Source organism: Musca autumnalis, unplaced genomic scaffold (genome assembly GCF_047663935.1).
Source record: "Musca autumnalis isolate F117 unplaced genomic scaffold, ASM4766393v1 scaffold_1, whole genome shotgun sequence".
Classification (NCBI taxonomy): domain Eukaryota; kingdom Metazoa; phylum Arthropoda; class Insecta; order Diptera; family Muscidae; genus Musca; species Musca autumnalis.
The window spans coordinates 304,517,875-304,538,013 of record NW_027411644.1 but is presented as its reverse complement, the minus strand read 5'-3'; positions in this window follow the sequence as shown (position 1 = coordinate 304,538,013).

The following is a 20,139-nucleotide window of genomic DNA, read 5'->3' as shown; positions in this document are numbered from 1 at the left end:
TTTGAGATATAGAAGTTGAAATTGGGACAATTCAAATTCAATTCAATTCTGTATCGTCTTCTTATAAAACAATGCAATTTCTGCAATTTCCCAACTTAAACTTATATATCTAAAAAAAATGGTACAACCTAGGAAAAATTACATATGCCAGTCTTGTCCAGAATTTTCACAGCTATAAGATTTTCTCAGGTCCCATGCCGATAAGACTTGCCGTATTCAAGCAAAATCGCGAAACCCTAACAAAAAAACCTAAAAATGTAAACTGAGCTTCTTTATCTCAAAAATGGTACAGTCTGAGAACAAATCATAATCGCCAATCCTGTAGAGATTTTTCACAGCTACAACATTGTCTTTAGCTCCATTTCGATTGGACTTGCGGTTTCCAAGCAAAATCGTAAAAACCTAAAACACACATAAAAATGTGAATTTTGACCGCGATTTATTTAAAAATCCCTACAGCTATTTTTTCTTGCTTTTGGATTTTTCTCATCTATGAACACTGCTGTTTCAGAATTCACAAAAACTTCCCCTGTGTAAGCGGTTTTCATCAAAAGTTAGTTAAGGCGCACCCTTCATTACATTGTTTTATAAGGGGCCGATACAGTCAGTGCATTGTCCCAATTTGAACTTCTCTATCTCAAAAATGGTAAAACCTACGAAAATACTGTAAAGGTTAATCTTGTAGAGAAAAATCGTGAAAACCGAAACAAACCCTAAAAATGTCAACTTGAATCGCGATTTATTTAAAAGCGCTCCGGCGATTTTTTTGTTTTTTGATTTTTCTCATCTATGAACATTGTAGTTTCAGAATCCGCAAAACCTTCCATTTAAATTTGATTCAAGAGCACCGTGATATTCGTTTCGAAATAAGTAAACAGGGTGTAAATATAGGTAAATGTATTTATTATCCTCTTTCATATTCATGTGGATTTTCCGGTGGGGGCACTTACTAGTTAACTGTAAAACACATCGGATGGGTGAACTTTTTTCGTTCTCGATACAATTGTTGATCACAATAATCTTTAAATCATAATGAAATATGAATTTAGAAATAAATAAAATAGAATCCAATTGGAATATTTTGTTCTTATTCCACATTGATTTCGTATTGGATTTTATTAGTTTTTAATGGTATCGCCAGATGGCGTTAGCTAAGTTCTACTAGGAATCCCACACTAAAATTAGCAGTGACACAAAACATTTTGTCTAAACAACATATAGGCTCAATGGCAAAGTATTATCGACTCTATTCAAAAAACCGCATAATCCGTAATTGGCCTTGGCTACTGTACTTGGTACTCTTGTTTAGCTTGTATGGGAATGTGAGACAAAAATATTTCTACGAAAAATATTGATCTAACGTCATAGACTAATAAATCGTATGGACAAAGGGATTGTAGTGTCTTCTCTTTTTGTAGGTGTCGCCGGTATGCAAAGTACCTAATCTTTTCACACAATTGCACAATTTTTTGGGGCAAATTACAATATTTATTTTGATTTGTTTATATGAGGATGTAGATCTGGCCAATGATTATCCATATTTTGTCTTTTATCAGAATAAATAGTTTAAAATCTATAGTAAATTTAAATAAAACTACTAACGCCATCTACCAATTTTCGAAAATTTCGAAGATAAATGCTGAGAGCAAATAAATGTCTATGAATTTATTAGTCTATGCTAACGTGTTTAAGAGTAAAGTGGTCAAACAACAATTCAACCAATATTGTTTTTAACAGACGTCCATTTACAGCTATCTCCATTTATCCAGTTATCGGGAATAACCGAGTTGGTCTATATTTTGCACATCGTAATATTTCTCCCAAGATCAGTTTCGAATATGGACTATATCGGTCCCCGACTTCCCGTACCTCACACACAAAATTTCGGAAAAGTGCAGTTTAAGACCTGCTGCCAAATCGTAGTGGCTGGTGGGCCTATAGTGGCTGATCAACCGATTTGGTCCAAAATTTGGTATGCGTAGTATTTTGCCCAAACTTACTTTAAGTTTCATGATGGACAATATCCGGGTACCCACATTCGGTACCTTTCCGCTAAAGTTTAAAAAATGTCACTAAAATGGTACGCTCGATATCTTTTGAATGGAGCAACTAATTTGGTCAAAACTTTGGATAATATTTTATCACAATGTAGTTTAACATCGGTCTCCTTCTTAGTGTACCTTCCCCACAAAAGTTCAACATTTTTGTTTAAGTGCAGTTGACGATCTATTTAAAAATCCTTTGGAAAATTTTGTTTTGTAGTTCAAAAAAAAAAAAAACTAAATACCAAAGTTCAGCCACTTCGGTGAAATAATGAGGCTAAAACCTTCAAAATACCTAAAATCGGGAGGTACCGTTCTATGGGGCTATATCAAAACGTGGACCTGTGCTGACAAATTTCTAGGAGAAATTTTTGTAGCCCAAATGAAGACTAATTATCAAATTTCATCTATTTTGGTAGGATTATATAACTAAAACCTTCAAAATACCAAAAAATCGGGAGATACCACCCTATGGGGGCTATATCAAAACGTGAACCTATATAAACATTTGGTGGTAGAAATGTTTCATAGCCTTTGGAACACACAAAATACCAAATTACAAAATAATCTGTGGTCGAATGGGACTAATACAAGGTGGCGCAAAATTAATCTTCCGAAGTTTTTGGCTGTAATTAAAAAAAAAAAAAAAAAATTAAAAACTTTGATTTTTCTTGTGGATTATTTTTATTTGGTCTTTTAATTTTTTTTTACATCAAGTCGAGAATATGATATCAGATAAATGGCCGCCGTCACAGTTTATTGTCTTTTGAGCCCTTTTTATGTCATTTTCCATCAGTTTGGCCAAAACTTCCGGCGATAGGTCCTCACATTCTTGTCGGATATTGTCTTTAAGAGCTGAAAGAGTCTGAGGCTTGTTGACATAAACCGGTGATTTCAAAAAGCCCCACAAAAAGAAGTCTGGAGCGCCTCATCACTCAGGATTATTTTTGATGAAAAATCATCTTCCTGTTGGTGGTGATTAAGGATGGCTTGATCGTATGTTAGACGCGATTGGCGGTCAGCATCTAACAGCTGATGCACCGTCTGGACTTTGTACGGAAACATCTTCAAATATCGTACCAAAATTCGCTGTAAAGACCGTCAACTGATACCCATTTGCGTGGCACGTCGTCTGGCCTATGTCGACGGCGCTTCCAAGACATCCTCGGCTACAGCAGCAATATTCTCTGCAGAACGGGTACTGCGGGTCTGCCATGCATGGCAGCATCACGTGTTGTGCCAGTCTCTTCGAGGCGAGCGGCTAAGCGTCTGCGAAGAAATTCACGTTGTGCCAAAGTCACCGACCGATTATTGGCCAAACAAATAGTCACCAATATTCCGCGTTCTGGAGCAGTGTAGCGTAACATTGTTTATTAACGTGTATTTTACATGTGTTTACTACACAAATGTCAAAACAGAACTGACATTAGGGGCCAATCGAAAAAATTATAGCATTTTCTGATAGGAGGATTACTTTTGTGCCACCTTGTACATGCAAAATATGTTAAAGTGACGTGTACTATATATGGGTCGTTAATAAGTATGGTTGATGGTATAAAAAACTCAGAAAATTACATAAATATCGGTTCTTTAGTTTTCGAGCTAGAGTTTCAAAAATAAAAAAATCACAAAGCAGGAAAAGAGAGCAGTTTAAAAAAAATCTAACAAAAAAATTTCGAAGCTTTCTTGGAAAAAACAAGTAAAAAAGTATCAGTCGGCTTTGCCGACAGAGATATACCCTCAACCTGTGTCTGAAGTCTTTTCTTTTGTGGCCCTTTTTAGACATTTGAACTTGCCGACAAAAATGTTGATTAGTTTTAAAGTTAAAAAGTGTTACGGAGGAGGTACTTGAAGGAATGGACCGACATAGTCCATTATGGAAGTGGATCTTATTTAGGTAGTCATATTTTTTCCATCGATATCGCGACCACTAGTCATTTCAGTGGGTCATCGTACAAATTCTGGACCAGTATGCCAGGAAGCATGGACTTGTCCACGGAAAACAAAATATCGTTATTAACAGGACCACAACGAACACCATCGGTATACATTTACAAACAATCTTCGAACAGAGCCTTAACTGCACATAGACACAAACGTTGAACTTTTGTGGGAGAGGTACCCTAAGAAGAGGACCAATATGGGTCGTTTTAGAAGTTAAACTAAATTTGGACAAAATATTGGTAGATCCAAAGTTCCGACCAAATTGGTCGCCCCGTTCAAGAGTTATCGTGCATACCATTTTAGTGACATTTTTTATATACCGGAAGTTGTGGACCGGTATTGCCCATCTTCGAACAGAAAATAAGTTTGACATTTTGGAAGTTAAACTAAATTTGGACAAAATATTAGAAGACAAAATACAAGAAGGTCCAAACTTTTGACCAATTTGGTTGATCCGTTCGGGAGTTATTGTGCTCCCCAGTCACTACATATGGTGCCATAGGGTTTTTTACCCCTTTCGGGCTGTTTTCTATAGAAGTATGAACATGCCTCTGAAAAAAAGTATACCGTCGTAATTGAGGCAGCAAATTCAAGTTGCTTCAACAAAAATCAAAGTGATTCGAGAGCAGGTCTTTAGGTGAACTTATCCGACATTTTTTGTGGGAAGTACGAGAAGGACTGGACAAATATAGTCCATGTTCGAACCTGATCTATATCTGGTAGATATATTGCGATGTGTAAAGTATGGACCAAATCGGTCGCTTCCTTCAAGATTTATCGTGCGCACAATTTTTCCAAATATTTTTGAACTTTTGTGGTTGAGGTACCTGAAGGAGTGGACCAATATGGCTTATCTTCGAACATAAACTAAGTTTGAACAAAATATTACGAAGGCCTAATTTTGGACCGAATCGGCAAATCCGCCGCTTCAACCACTACTCACGGTGTCACAGGGATGTTTTTCACCTTTCAGGCTATTTTCTCAGGAAGTATGGATTTGCCCCTGATGAAACTTATACCGTCGTATGGGGGCAGTGAATACATGTTGCTACAACAAAAATCAAAGCGATTGGAGAGCTGCTCCTAAACTGCACTTTTCCGAAATTTTGTGTGGGATGTACCCGAAGGAATGGACCGATTGAGCCCGTATTGGAACTTTCTTTAAGTCTGGTAGAAATTTCACGATGTGCAAAGTATGGACCAAATCGGTTACTTCCTTCAAGAGTTATCGTGCGCACAAATTTTCCGAACATTTTCGAACATTTTTGAACTTTTCTAGAGGAGGTACCGAATGGAGTGGACCGAAAAAAAACCATTTTCGAACTTAAACTAAGTTTGATCCGTTCGAGAGTTATCGTGCGCTCCAGCCAGCCAGACAGACACGGACGGACATGGCTAAATCAACTTCAAATTGTCTGAAACGGATTTCGTTCAAGCATCCTTGGGGTCTAAAACCATTATTTCGATGAGGCAATTTTTGCCCATATGAAAAATGTATGTTTTTGGGCTTTACAACTGGGGGTCACCCCTTAAAGTAAAAATGTACAGATTTTTTAAATATTGAGATCAATTCCAAGGTCGATTGTTCTTCTTCCGACAGAATGAGTCATATTTAAATAAGGATAAAGGCCTTAAAGTAAAAATGTTGAAATTATTTCAGTGAGACCTATTTTGTGTGATGAAGAAAATTTTTGTTCGTATCGTTAGACAAAATGCTGAGGGTATAAAAAAGTGTTTACTACGCCACATCTCTGGCTTGTATCCCTCTTATGATTCAAAGGTTTGCATGCCTTATATTACCTACCAACCTTTGTCAATGTTAAATGCAATACATTATCGAAACCTTCAACAACTTCCAACCCTGCCACTTCGCAATTCACCATTTGATTTATTTATTGGCAACGCAGTTCTGTAACAAATGTTGCATAATACCCGCTAATACATTCATAGCCAATAGAAAATTTATTGATGTTGCTACCAGCACTATTTGCCATCATTGTTGGCCACGTTTAGCTGAGATCGTTAATAACATTTTATCGAATTCATTCAATGGTCTTGACTTGTCCACAATAACGACAGCGCAACGACGCCATCCCATAGTCAGTCGTCGAATCAAACATATAAATTTGCCAAGAATGATGCCGATCAGGATGGCGATGATATCGCAAAGTGATTAGCATCATTTTTGTGCAAACATTGCAGTGCTGCAAGTGGTAGGTACAATAACAAATCAGATGAGATTTGATCTCATCAGATGCCTACTTTACGCTGTGGCAAAAAGATAAAGAGAACAAAAAAGAACGAGAAAACACCTCAAAACAATTTAATAATTACTACTCGGCATTTAAGCACAAAATTGCCACAGTGGCTATTTCGAACTGCAACCAAAATATCGGTTGGCCATTCTGATGGACTAACTGGTTTATTAACTACTTGATGACCACTCTATGAGCCATCATGATATGATAGTTGGTGAGCCCATTACGTTAACTAGATAATATGGTGGCACATTTTATGATTCGGATGGATACCTTGACCAGATATTGCCATCACTGCCGTCATCACTGTCGTTTATGCGTGCATTTAGCATGTTGTAAAAGTATGATAGCCTCCATTATAATCAATTGTGCCCGATCGTAAAATTAAATGATCTCACAGGAAAATTAAGCGCAATTACGCAAAATAGCCAACAGGCAAATCAAGCCACAAATGCCACAAAACGTTGGTTCGGTCCTCCGCACTCCACTTCCCCACCACAATATTTCCCTTTTTGTGGTGGAATGGAAGTCATTGGAATTGGAATGGTCAGAATTTGGCCAGGGATGGAATGACAAAAGTTCGGCTTAATTGGGGGGCCTTTCTGAAAAGAAAAATATATGTATCTGGTCGAGGAGGAGTGAGGGCCAATAGGAAAACATGGAACTATGTATATTGTCTATTTTCTGCAAAAAGGTATGCTATTCTACAAGAGTCCCAGAACCACCAAAAATCTCTTTTTGAAAATTTTTGAATTTTATTAAGAAAAAAATTTTACAAATTTTTAAAATAGTTAACTCTTGCAGGTTCTGGTACAGAGTAATTGTCAACATTTTGCAAGAAGATTATGTATGACATACAGCCCCGAATAATTCTAGAAAGGCCCCTCCCATTAAAAAATCAATCTGCAAAATAAGATTCCTTCCTTCTCTTCTCCCCTCCTTGGAGTCTCCTCCACCTTGGTAATTCGCTTAAACTTGGCGCATAAACGGATTCAGCGAATTGACTTAATTGCAGCATTTAACTTGTCTTATTGATCATAATAACTCCATAATAATGGAACATGTGAACAACAAACACAATATTAACAACAGCAGCAAAACAACAGCACGAGAGATATTAACGGCGACGACTACGGCATATACAAACTGAGAGTCTGACTGACACAACATCCCAACAGCAGTTTTTTTCTTTAGTATCACTCAACTTTCATGAAAAAAATAACCTGTCCAAGATATTCAGTTTGTCAGTCGATCATTGGTTGGCGCGTAATGCCAACGGCCGTCTATGAGTTTTGTTTATTGTTGTTGCAATAATGTGTGATATGGTAATTATCGAGTTTATTTGTTGAGAGATCAGGGGAAAAGAAAAGAGAATTGCAATACCAATGTTATATCAAAGGTCAGGCTTATTCCAGCATTTAAAGTGGGTAACCTGTAAGACGGAAATCAAATACATCTCGCCGACTAACAGGTAACGGCAAAACATTGCGTGCCACGTCAGGTTTGTACGGTGGATGAATTCCACGTTTTGTCCGATCAAAAAGGCACTGCTTTGAATCGGAGTGTGGGAGTTCGCACTGTCTTGATGCACAAAGATTCGTCTTCTCTTCGATAGTTTTTGAAATTTCTCCTAAGATCTCTGGCAAACGAATTGTGGAATTGACCGTCCTAGGTTGCTCAAAGGGAACATTCGCCACATGATCAGTTTTCCCAAAGAAACAGGGAACTATTTCCTTCGAAGTACTTCTTCCACGAACAAATATCGTTGGATTTGGAACATCTTTAAAAATCCACACGGTCGATTGCTGCTTTGTTTAAGGCTCAGACGCATAGGTTTATGGTTCGTCACTTGTGCCGATCTTATAGACGTCTTCTGAAGCGCCGCGAATGCATTTTTTAAAATATGTATCTTTTCATAATCAACTCGAGCCATTTTTGTGCGGTACCCAACGAGAATAAACCTTTTTTCGGCATACAATATCGAATGTATGCTGGTGGAATAAATGCCCAAGGAACCCTCTATTTCACGGTTCACTTAAAAAAAATGGAATTTACTTGTGAACATTTTGGTCCAATAATTTGTTGCGGTCTACTGATCCTTGGAAAAAATTCTTCAAAAGATCTACGTTTAGTGGCTGCCGGTCCATGGAAAAAATTCTTTCAAAGATCTACGTTTTGTGGTCGGCCGGTCCATGGTAAAAATTCTATAAAAAATCCACGTTTTGTGGTCTGCTGTAGCTTGGAAAAAATTTTTAAAAAATCCATGTTTTGTGGTCTTCCGGTCCATAGAAAAAAATTCTTTAAAAGATCCATGTGTTGTGGTCTTCCGGACCATAGAAAAAATGCTTTAAAAGATCCATGTTTTGTGGTCTGCCGGTCCATAGAAAAAATTCTTTAAAAAAATCCATGTTCTGTGGTCTGCCGGCCCAAAAATCTTCAAAAGATCTACGTTTACCATGGTAAAAATTCTATAAAAAATCCACGTTTTGTGGTCTGCTGTAGCTTGGAAAAAATTTTTTAAAAATCCATGTTTTGTGGTCTGCCGGTCCATAGAAAAAAATTCTTTAAAAGATCCATGTGTTGTGGTCTTCCGGACCATAGAAAAAATGCTTTAAAAGATCCATGTTTTGTGGTCTGCCGGTCCATAGAAAAAATTCTTTAAAAAAATCCATGTTCTGTGGTCTGCCGGCCCATAGAAAATTGTTTAAAAAATCCAAGTTATTTGGCCTGCCGACCCATAGAAAATTGTTTAAAAAATTCACCTTTTGTGGTCTGCCGATCCTTGGAAAAAATTCTTTAAAAGGTCTAGGTTTTGTGGTCTGCCGGTCCATGGAAAAAAATTCTTTAAAAAATCCACGTTTTGTGGTGTGCTGTTGCTTTTTGTGGTCTGCCGGTCAATGGAAAAAATTCTTTAAAAGGTCTAGGTTTTGTGGTCTGCCGGTCCATGGAAAAAAATTCTTTAAAAAATCCACGTTTTGTGGTGTGCTGTTGCTTTTTGTGGTCTGCCGGTCAATGGAAAAAATTCTTTAAAAGGTCTAGGTTTTGTGGTCTGCCGGTCCATGGAAAAAAATTCTTTAAAAAATCCACGTTTTGTGGTGTGCTGTTGCTTTTTGTGGTCTGCCGGTCAATGGAAAAAATTCTTTAAAAGGTCTAGGTTTTGTGGTCTGCCGGTCCATGGAAAAAAATTCTTTAAAAAATCCACGTTTTGTGGTGTGCTGTTGCTTTTTGTGGTCTGCCGGTCAATGGAAAAAATTCTTTAAAAGGTCTAGGTTTTGTGGTCTGCCGGTCCATGGAAAAAAATTCTTTAAAAAATCCACGTTTTGTGGTGTGCTGTTGCTTTTTGTGGTCTGCCGGTCAATTGAAAAAATTCTTTAAAAAATCCACGTTTGTGGTGTGCTGTTGCTTTTTGTGGTCTGCCGGTCAATGGAAAAAATTCTTTAAAAGGTCTAGGTTTTGTGGTCTGCCGGTCCATGGAAAAAAATTCTTTAAAAAATCCACGTTTTGTGGTGTGCTGTTGCTTTTTGTGGTCTGCCGGTCAATTGAAAAAATTCTTTAAAAAATCCACGTTTGTGGTGTGCTGTTGCTTTTTGTGGTCTGCCGGTCAATGGAAAAAATTCTTTAAAAGGTCTAGGTTTTGTGGTCTGCCGGTCCATGGAAAAAAATTCTTTAAAAAATCCACGTTTTGTGGTGTGCTGTTGCTTTTTGTGGTCTGCCGGTCAATGGAAAAAAATTCTTTAAAAGGTCTAGGTTTTGTGGTCTGCCGGTCCATGGAAAAAAATTCTTTAAAAAATCCACGTTTTGTGGTGTGCTTTTGCTTTTTGTGGTCTGCCGGTCAATTGAAAAAATTCTTTAAAAAATCCACGTTTGTGGTGTGCTGTTGCTTTTTGTGGTCTGCCGGTCAATGGAAAAAATTCTTTAAAAGGTCTAGGTTTTGTGGTCTGCCGGTCCATGGAAAAAAATTCTTTAAAAAATCCACGTTTTGTGGTGTGGTGTTGCTTTTTGTGGTCTGCCGGTCAATGGAAAAAATTCCTTAAAAAATACACGTTTTGTGGTGTGCTGTTGCTTTTTGTGGTCTGCCGGTCAATTGAAAAAATTCTTTAAAAAATCCACGTTTGTGGTGTGCTGTTGCTTTTTGTGGTCTGCCGGTCAATGGAAAAAAATCTTTAAAAAATCCACGTTTTGTGGTGTGCTGTTGCTTTTTGTGGTCTGCGGTCCATAGACAAATTTATTTAAAAAATCCACGTTTTGTGGTCTGCCGGTTCATAGAAGAAATGCCTTAAACAATCCATGTTTTGTGGTCTGCCAGCCCACAGAAAATTCTTTAAAAACCCACCTTTTGTGGTCTGCCGGTCCATGGAAACAATTCTTTAAAAGATCTACGTTTTGTGGTCTGACGGTCCATGGAAAAAATTCTTTAAAAGATCTAAGTTTTGTGGTCTGCCGGTCCTTGGAAAAAAATTCTTTAAAAAATCCACGTTTTGTGGTCTGCTGTGTTTTTTTTTGGTCTGAAGGTACATGGAAAAAATTCTTTAAAAAATACACGTTTTGTGTTCTGGTGTAGCTTGGAAAAAATCTTTAAATAATCCACATTTTGTGGTCTGCCGGTCCATGGAGAAAATTCTTTAAAAAATCCACGTTAGTGGTCTGCCTTTAAATTTTTTTTTTTAAAAAATCCACGTTTTGGGTTCTGGTATTGCTTGGAAAATCTTTAAAAAAAATCACATTTTGTGGTCTGCCGGTCCATAGAAAAATTTATTTAAAAAATCCACGATTTGTGGTCTGCCGGTCCACGGAAAAAATTCTTTTGTGGTCTGCCGGTCCATAGAAAAAATTCTTTAAAAAATCCACGTTTTGTGGTCTGCCGGTCCATAGAAAAAATTCTTTAAAAAAATCCACATTTTGTGGTCTGTGTGAACGGATAGTGCAAGAACGCAGTGCGATATACCGTGATATAGAGGCATCCTTGGGCATTTATTTAACCAACTAACATTTGATATTGCAGGAACACTTGGCAGCAAAAAATGGGGGCTTTCTCGTTGAATACCCTGTCGATCGGTGCATGAAATTTCGAAAAAATGCTATCGCGGCGCTTCAAAAGACGTTTATAAGATGGATCCAGATGACGAATCATGCGTATGAGCCCGCAATTGCCAGAAGATGCTGTAAAAAAATTAAAAAAAAACATGATTTGCAGGTGTCTCAATCGAGCCACTGTAAACAACCCAACACATGGTCGTATGTCAAACTGTCCTGAGTACGCTTAGGAAAAAATCTGTCAAACTTTCAAAAAAATTTAATGACGCCTTGCCAAGGCCAGAAGGTTTTATAATGACCCTCGTACTTGGTACTGATTGAAAGCTTTGTAGAAGAGAAAAAGAAGAGAAGCAGAAGTATTTGTCTATATCTGAAGTATTTGAACACTTTGGTAACACAATTGGGATCAATTTAAACCTCTGAATGTTATGATTGTTCTTTTGTTGAAATGCACCTAACCAAAGCTGGGATATTCGTCATTAAAATTCAAGTAAAAAAATGCTACGCCAGCCTACTTTGCATCTTTGTAAAGGTGAACTTTTCTACTTACATTGACAGGCTTTTCTTTTGGAATACCCCTACTAGAAGAGCGGAGATAATTTCATATTTGAACAGGCATAAGATGAATGTAGTGGCTGGACTTAGAAAATTATGAAATTTGGTATACAAATAGGTCTCGGTGTGCTGAATTCGCCAATATATATACATATATCAAAAATTCCGAAAAAATACATCCTATTTTTACTAAAAAATATGATGTTTCGGAAAGTCCGTATTTCCCGAAAGTTCCGAAAAAAATATGATCTTCGGCAAATATATTATTTGTAACTTGGGAAAAAATACTTGTTGTCCACAGGTATGAATTGGAATACTGTTTGCGTCTATATATGTCATGTTCGGGAATTCCGTATATCCGGAGATTGGATTTTGAAAGTCCTGAAATATGAACATATGGTTTTGACAAAAATGTAATTTTTTATTGTTGTTGGCATTGGAAAGTAAAACGTTAAGGTAGATGAGATTTGCATCTGTCCACAGGACTGGTTGAAGGCCGTATATTTAGAGAAAAATTTATAAATTAAAAGAAAATGTTGTTCCCCTTCCCGAGATTTGAACTTGTCTATGAGAGAAAGTCTTAAATCCCCGGCCGAAGGCCGCCTATTTAGAAAAAATTTTATTATTAACATCCCAGCAAAAAGTTTGCCTCCAAAGATGTAGTTAAATCATATGTACAAGTGATTTGGAAGTGCATCAAATTATGCATTTTCACTCATGATTTTTACAAGAGCAAGACTACTGAAAGATGCACTCCATTAGCACTGTACACCTTTTGCCGGAGAAGGTATACCCTCAACTTGTGTGAATGAAACACCTTTTCCCAAAACAAAAAAACGTATGTATTACGCAGGAGGTACCTAAAGGAATGGACCGACATAGTTCATTTTGAAAGTGTGTCTTATTTTGGGAGTCATTCCTCTCGATAGGACCATTGTATCAGGAAACACGGCCTTGCCCACGAAAACATCATATCGCTATAAACAGGGCTACTATGAGTAACTTCGGTAAAAATTTCCAAAGGATTCTCGCACAGACCCTTAACCGCACTTATACAAAAATGTTTATCATTTGTGTGGGAGGGATGTAGCCGAAGGAATTGACCAATAGTGCCCATTTTTTTAACATAACCAATGTTTGGACAAATTATTTCGAGATCCAAAGTTTGGACCAAATCGGTTGCTCCGTTTATGAGATATTGCGCTTACGATTTTATCGAATATTTTCGAACTTTTGTGGGGGAGGGACCGCAAGGAGTGGACCTATAAGCACAATCTTCGAATTTCATCTAATATTCGAAGAATTATTACGATATGCACAGGTCCACACGCAGTATTCGATTCGAGAGTTGTCGTGCGCACCAGCCACTACACATCCTGGCCTGGGGTTTTTATAGTTTTCGGGTCATTTTCTCAAGAAGTATGGACTATAGACCAAAGCAGTATTCCGTTCGGGAGTTGTCGTACGTACCAGCCACTACACATTCTGGCTTTTTAATGTCCAGCTCAATTTTTAATTGAATCAAAAATGTGAATGGAAATGTTTTATTGGACAAGGAAGAAATCTTATTTAATATTGGTAATTACATCAATATATTTGTCATATACATACATACATATGTATATTTGAAATATGGATGTACCTATTTATTACATTATTTAATCATTTGATTCCAGATGCCGATTTCCCACTGATGATTTGAACTTTGAAGAAAATGTGTTTTATTTCACAACTAAGGAGAAGCGTTCAACGATGTTTCTATATAATTTTTTCTTTTTAAAAGTGCGACTTTTTATAAGTTATTTGTCTTTCTTTGAAAATTTTTATGTACCTATGTGTCTGTAGTACGGTGGTGCTCAAAATATTTTGTGCATTAGTCTCTCAGAGCGAGTCTTTCCTTTGCTAAACCCCTACAGATGAGAATAAAGATAACATATTTGGTTGTTGCAGTCACGAAGTAGTGAACTTGATCTAAGTTTGGACAAAATATTACGACAACCAAATTTTTGACTGCATCGGTTAATCCTTTCGAAAGTTGTCGTGTGCCAGCCAGACAGACGGACGGACATGGCAAAATCGACTCCAAGTTGTCTGAAACAGACTTCGTCCAAAGATACTTTGTGTCTAAAACCATTATTCCAATAAGTCACATTTTTGGTCGTATCAGAGTGTATATGACCTCGTTAGACTAAAGGCTACCCTTAGCCTAAAAATAGTTCTATATGTGCGCTTTTGCATTTCTATACCCTCAGAATTTATGCTAACGAGGGTATATACAAACAAAGAGGAATGGAGATATTTATAACCTCAGCTTTAAGGCTAAAGAGTGTATATACACATTGATACGACCAAAAATGTAACTCATCGAAATAATAGATGTGTTCGAAGATGGACCATACGATACACTCCCTCGGGTACCTCCCCCGCAAAAGTTCAAAATTTCGCAACAATTATGCTCACGATAACTCTCGAAGGGTCTAACCGATTTGGTCCATACTTTCAACGTCGTAATATTTAGTCCAGACATAGATCAGGTTCTAATATGGACTAAAATGACCCGAAAGGCACATTTTGTAGTGGATGGAATGCACGATAACTATCGAACGGATAAACCAATTTGGCAGTCGTAATATTTTGCGCAAAATTAAAACAAGTTCTAAGATGGACACATCAGTCCTGTCGTTCTGGTACCTCCACCACAAAAGTTCAAAAATGTTCGCTAAAATTGTGATCCATACTTTCCTCATCGTAATATTTTTACTAGACATAGATCCGTTTGGAATATGGACTATATATGTATGTCAACTCATTCACGTGCCTGCCGCATAAAATGTCGGAAAATTGCAGTTTAGGACCTCCTCTCGAATTGTTTTGAATTTTCTTGCAATATGTTGCGCTCAAAGCCCCGATTACGATGGCACACATTTTTAGTGAAGCAAGTCCATACTTCTTGAGAAAATTATCCGAATGCTGATTTGGTAAAAAACGTTGTATCTCGAAATATTTTGTCCAAACTTAATTTATGTTCAGAAGTGGGTCCATTGGTTCACTCCTTGGGGTACCACCCACAGAAATGTTCAACATTTTTGTGCAGTTAAGGGTCTGTTCGATGATACTTTGGAAATTTTTACCGAAGTTACTCCTAGTGGCCGTGTTTACAGAAATATTATGTTTTTCCCAGGCATGTTTCCATATATGTGTCCCAACAACTCTAAATTATATGGAGACCGACTGAGATGACAGGTGGGCGCGAAATCTATAGAGGGGTATGATCAGCGTTGCCGACAGTTTTTGATCGGAAATCGTCAAAAATATCGTCAAATCGTCAGCAATATTTGAAAAATCGTCAAAAAATCGTCAACATGGTCCAAAACTCGGTTTGGTTACCGTTTAATGCGATTTTTCTCTGATATATTTGTGAATGAGACTGACAACATATAATATACAACCCATAGCAATAAATCTTACCCAATATCACCTAAATACTGCTATAAAAACTGCTCTCAGATATGAACGTTTTCCTATGGTTATCGAGTTTGCAGTAATGCATCATGGTAAAGCTGGGTACACATTGCCATTTTAAATGGCAGCTTAGCTCAAATATCGCTTGCTTGACAGTGTGACCGTCCATGTTTGTCCGTACACGTATGTATATTTTGGTTGTTGGGCAGTCGGAAATCGACAAAAATTGTCATTCAAACTGGCTGACAGCTTAAAGAGCGCAGTTGTAGGAAGTTAATAAAGCTTGATTCATATTTTTTATAACAAAATAGATATAATTCATATTTTATCTCGAAAACTTTTTAAGGAAGATTTTCATCCATTAATAAAACTAAACGAAAGTTTTCAGCTCATGCAAAAACTATGAAAATACCTGTTTTTCCAAATATGTATGTGCCTAAATATAGCCAATCCGTTCGGAAATTGCTATAAAACATAAAAAAGCTCAAAAATCAAGTTTGGAACATTGCTTTCCTTAGTATCTTTCGTGAAACTTTGTTCAAAATGTAGTTATCGTCTTTTATTTCATGCATTTCTGGCTTACGTGAAAAATCGTCATTTTGGACCATAAAATCGTCAAATCGTCATTTTTCAATTTTGGGCCAAAAAATCGTCAAAATGACGATAAATCAGCAAATTCGGCAACACTGGGTATGATTCCCAAAATAAGACCCACTTCCAAAATGGACTTTTAGGTATTTTTAGGTACCTCCCCCGCAAAATTTTTGAGTTTTAATCCAAATCCATATTTTGGTCGATTCATACGCCCAAAATTTTAAAAACCTCCTAAATACATAAGTTTTTTGAGAAAAAGTGTTTCAATTCACACAGGCTGAGGTTATATCTCTTTCGGCAAAGCCGACTGATACTTTTTTACTTGTTAAATGAGATTTTATTTCCCATACACAATGATATATCTTCCACATCTTTTAAAACTCATTTTTCAAACTCTAATGTAGAACAAACTTTTTATACACAATTAACTTTTCTTGAAATATTTGAGCAAACATAGATTAAAATTTTATACATAATTACCTGATCACTAATGTACCTCCGTTTCGTTTTACCGATTTCTGTTGATCTCTCATTTCGGTCACAATGGCTACACCAAATGCCCATTCGAACCGGAAATCGTGGAATGTATATTGATCCAATCCATAGCGTTAGATTGATGAATGTTCGCCAATAAGATGCGACACTGCCAGAAACCAACTACTTTACTTTCATAGCTGGCCCATTGCAGAACATTTTTTCCATAGACCGAACTAAGAAAAGATCTCCAATTCTCTCTGTTTAGTGCTTCCCTTTCTGGTATACCGCGCCTCTTCATCGATTTGTTTGCGCCATTTATTCTTTGGCCTGCCAATTCTGCGTGCACCGCCATGTGGCTCGAATTTATACGCCTTTTTAGCGGGTTCATCATCGCTCATTCTTATGATATGGCCTAGCCAACGCAATCGCTGCATCTCGATACGTTTATCTAAAGATGTCGTTGTATATCAGATACAGCTCGGGGTTCATACGACGTCGTATTCACCGTCAACGCAGATTGGTCCGTAGATCTTTCAAAGATTTTTTTCTCTCAAACACGCCAAGCACTGCTTTATCTGCTTGTGCTAGTACCCAGGCTTCGGAACCATACATCAGCACGGGTAGTATCAGTGTTTTGTAAAGCCTTATTTTTGTTTGACGAGTTGTGGCTTTGTTTTTGAAGTGCTTACTTAAGCCAAAGTAGCATCTTAAGTTGGCCAATACAATTCTTCTTTTTATTTCACAACTGATGTCTTTTGTTGTGTTTACGGCGGTGCCGAGGTATACGAAGCCTTTTACTACATCAAAATTATAGGAACCAACTTCAACAGTTGGTCCGATCTCAATGGACGCATTGCGCGTCGACACCATCAATTTGGTCTTGTCACCGTTTACCGCCAGACCCACTTTAGCAGATTCTCCTTCGACCTTCATAAAGGTATCGGTTACTTCTTTTACTGATCGTCCCATGATGTCTATATCATCAGCATAAGCAAGTAACATGTGGCTATTGGTGTAGATAGTGCCACTTCTTTTGACATTTATTTGCCTCTCGAATAACCTTTCTAGCAGGATGTTGAAAAGATCACACGAAAGGCTGTCTCCTTGTCTGAAACCTCTTTTGGTACAAAACTCTTCGGAGAGGTTCTTTCCTATTTTAACTGAAGATCTTGTGTCAGTTAGAGTCATTTTACAAAGCCGAATGAGCTTTGCGTGGATACCAAATTCAGACATGGCTTGGAATACCTTTGAACGTAGCGGGCTGTCGAAGGCTGCTTTATAGTCGACAAAAAGGCGGTAGGTGTCGATCTGCATCTCTTGGGTCTTCTCCAGAATTTGACGCAGGGTAAATACCTGGTCAATGGTGGGACTTGCCAGGTCTAAAGCCGGCAAGTCCAATTATCTCGTTGACCATAGGCTTTAGTCGTTCGCACAATATCCCTGACACAATGCCCCTATAGTTAGAGCATACGGTCTTATCTCCCTTCTTGTGGACGGGGCACAGTATATTCAGGTTCCAATCGTCGGGTATTCGTTCTTCCTGCCAGATGGTGCTAACAACCTGACGAATACACCTTATCAACTTGTCGCCTCCGGCTTTAAACAGCTCGGCTGGTAGGCCATCAGCTCCTGATGCCTTATTATTCTTCAGCCGGTTTACTGCTGTCTTTACCTCATCATGGCTGGGCCATCTTCTGGGATTGGATCTGTGGTATCTTCGTCGTCTTCGCTAGATACCAACAGGTTTAAAAAATGCTCTTTCCATATCCTGAGCACACTATCTGTATCAGTTACAAAATTACGTTGCTGGTCTCTACAGGATGAGGTGCCTGTACCACAGCCATCAGTATGATGCCAGTTTGACCAAAGAGTGAAGGTAGAATTTTCGGATTTCATTCTGGCTCCTGTACATCTCGATTTTTTCACACTCCCGCTTTTCCATCTCTCTCTTTTTCGTGCGGAAAAGACGGTTCTTCTCTCTCCTTTTTTCCCGATATCTCTCTCGTGCGCTACGCGTTGCTACGGATTGTAAAGTAGCCCTATATTCCACATTTTTCTCTTCGGTAGCAGCACGACACTCCTGATCATACCATGGATTCCTTGGTGGAGGGGTCTGATATCCAAGTATGGATTTTGCATCTGTTTGCCATTGCGCTGATATATTATCGGGATGAGGAGTGCTTTGATTAAGCAATTGGGCTAGTTGAGTGGAATATGCTGTGGCTATCTGTTGTGATTGCAGCTTACCGATGCCTAAATTTCGCGTTGTGTCTGTTCGTACTTTGTTAACCGGGTACGTTTAATCTGGTGCGTATCTTTGCTGCAACAAGGTAGTGGTCCGAGTCTATGTTTGCACCTCGGAACGATCGTACATCCAACACGCTTGATGCATGTCTTCCATCTATCACAACGTGATCAATTTAATTTCTTGTTTTCTGATCTGGAGACAACCAGGTGCCCTTATGGATGTCGAGATGTTTAAATCTGGTGCTGCTAACTACCATGTTTTTTACGGCTGTGGAGTCTATCAGCCGCATGCCATTGTCAGATGTTTCATTGTGGAGACTGAATTTTCCGACTGTTGGGCCAAAGATATTTTCCTTTCCAATTTTGGCATTAAAATCGCCGAGAATAATTTTAATGTCATAGGCAGGACAACGGTCATATGTTTCTTCTAAGCGCCCATAAAATATATCTTTGGTCTGTTCGTCCTTGTCTTCCGTGGGAGCATGAGTGCCAATAAAGCTGATGTTGAAGAATTTTGCTTTTAATCGAATTGCAGCGAGACTTTCATTCACGGGTGTGAAGCTGGAGACCAGATGTTTTAACCTCCGACCAACTACAAATCCCCAACCAAACTCATGCTTTATGTCATGGCAGCTATAATACAGTGCGTCACCTTTAGGTGTTGTTGTGACTCCTTTCCCAATCCATCGTATTTTTTTTTTTTTTTTTTTTTTTTTTTTTTTTTTTTTTTAAAGGGGAGGGTTACTCACCCGACGCCCAAACCCAAGTTTTTAACGTTCTTATGGGTGAACGCGCGGCACATGTTAGCCCATTACCTTTAACGGGTGTTAAAGGCAGTTCCCCAGGTGCCACCACGGGGAGGTCAGTGTCAACTTGAGATGAAAGAGGGACCAAGATAAATCCTGGGCTTTGCCATGTTAAAGCCGGTCAGGACCGTTCCTTGGTATCTTCCATCCCCTACGTTCTCCTCCAACAAATATCTCTTGCAAACCTGAATGGGGGGTGACAAAAAATTGTATATATATTTTTTATTTATTTGAAAATGTTGCCTATAATCTGAAGATCATTTTTAATGTTAATTTTAAATTAATTTTCGTTGGAATCGAGGTAAATGACCGTAAATTTTTGCAAGTGAAAAGGGAAAGTCGAAGTTTCAAATCCACACAACCAACACTATGTGACATGCACGTTTCGCCTTTGGTAGTAATGAGTTGGTAATGAGTTTGGTTTTGAACGCTAACATGCCGTGACAACACCTTTCTTCTTGTGTTTTTCAAGGACGTGTGTTCAAACCCCAGTCTAGCTCAGCTGATTTTTATTTATTTAAAAATTTTACCTATTAGGGCGAAGATCATTTTTAATTAAGGATTCGCTCTTGAGCTGTTGAACTGTGCACATCTAGTGATAGTGAATTTAAAAGCTAAAAGTGTGAAAGTGATAGCAATACTAAAGTGAAGTGCTAATATTATTGACAATTTGAATTTTGTGCTCGAAGTGATTAGCCAATCACAAGAGAGTAAATTCTT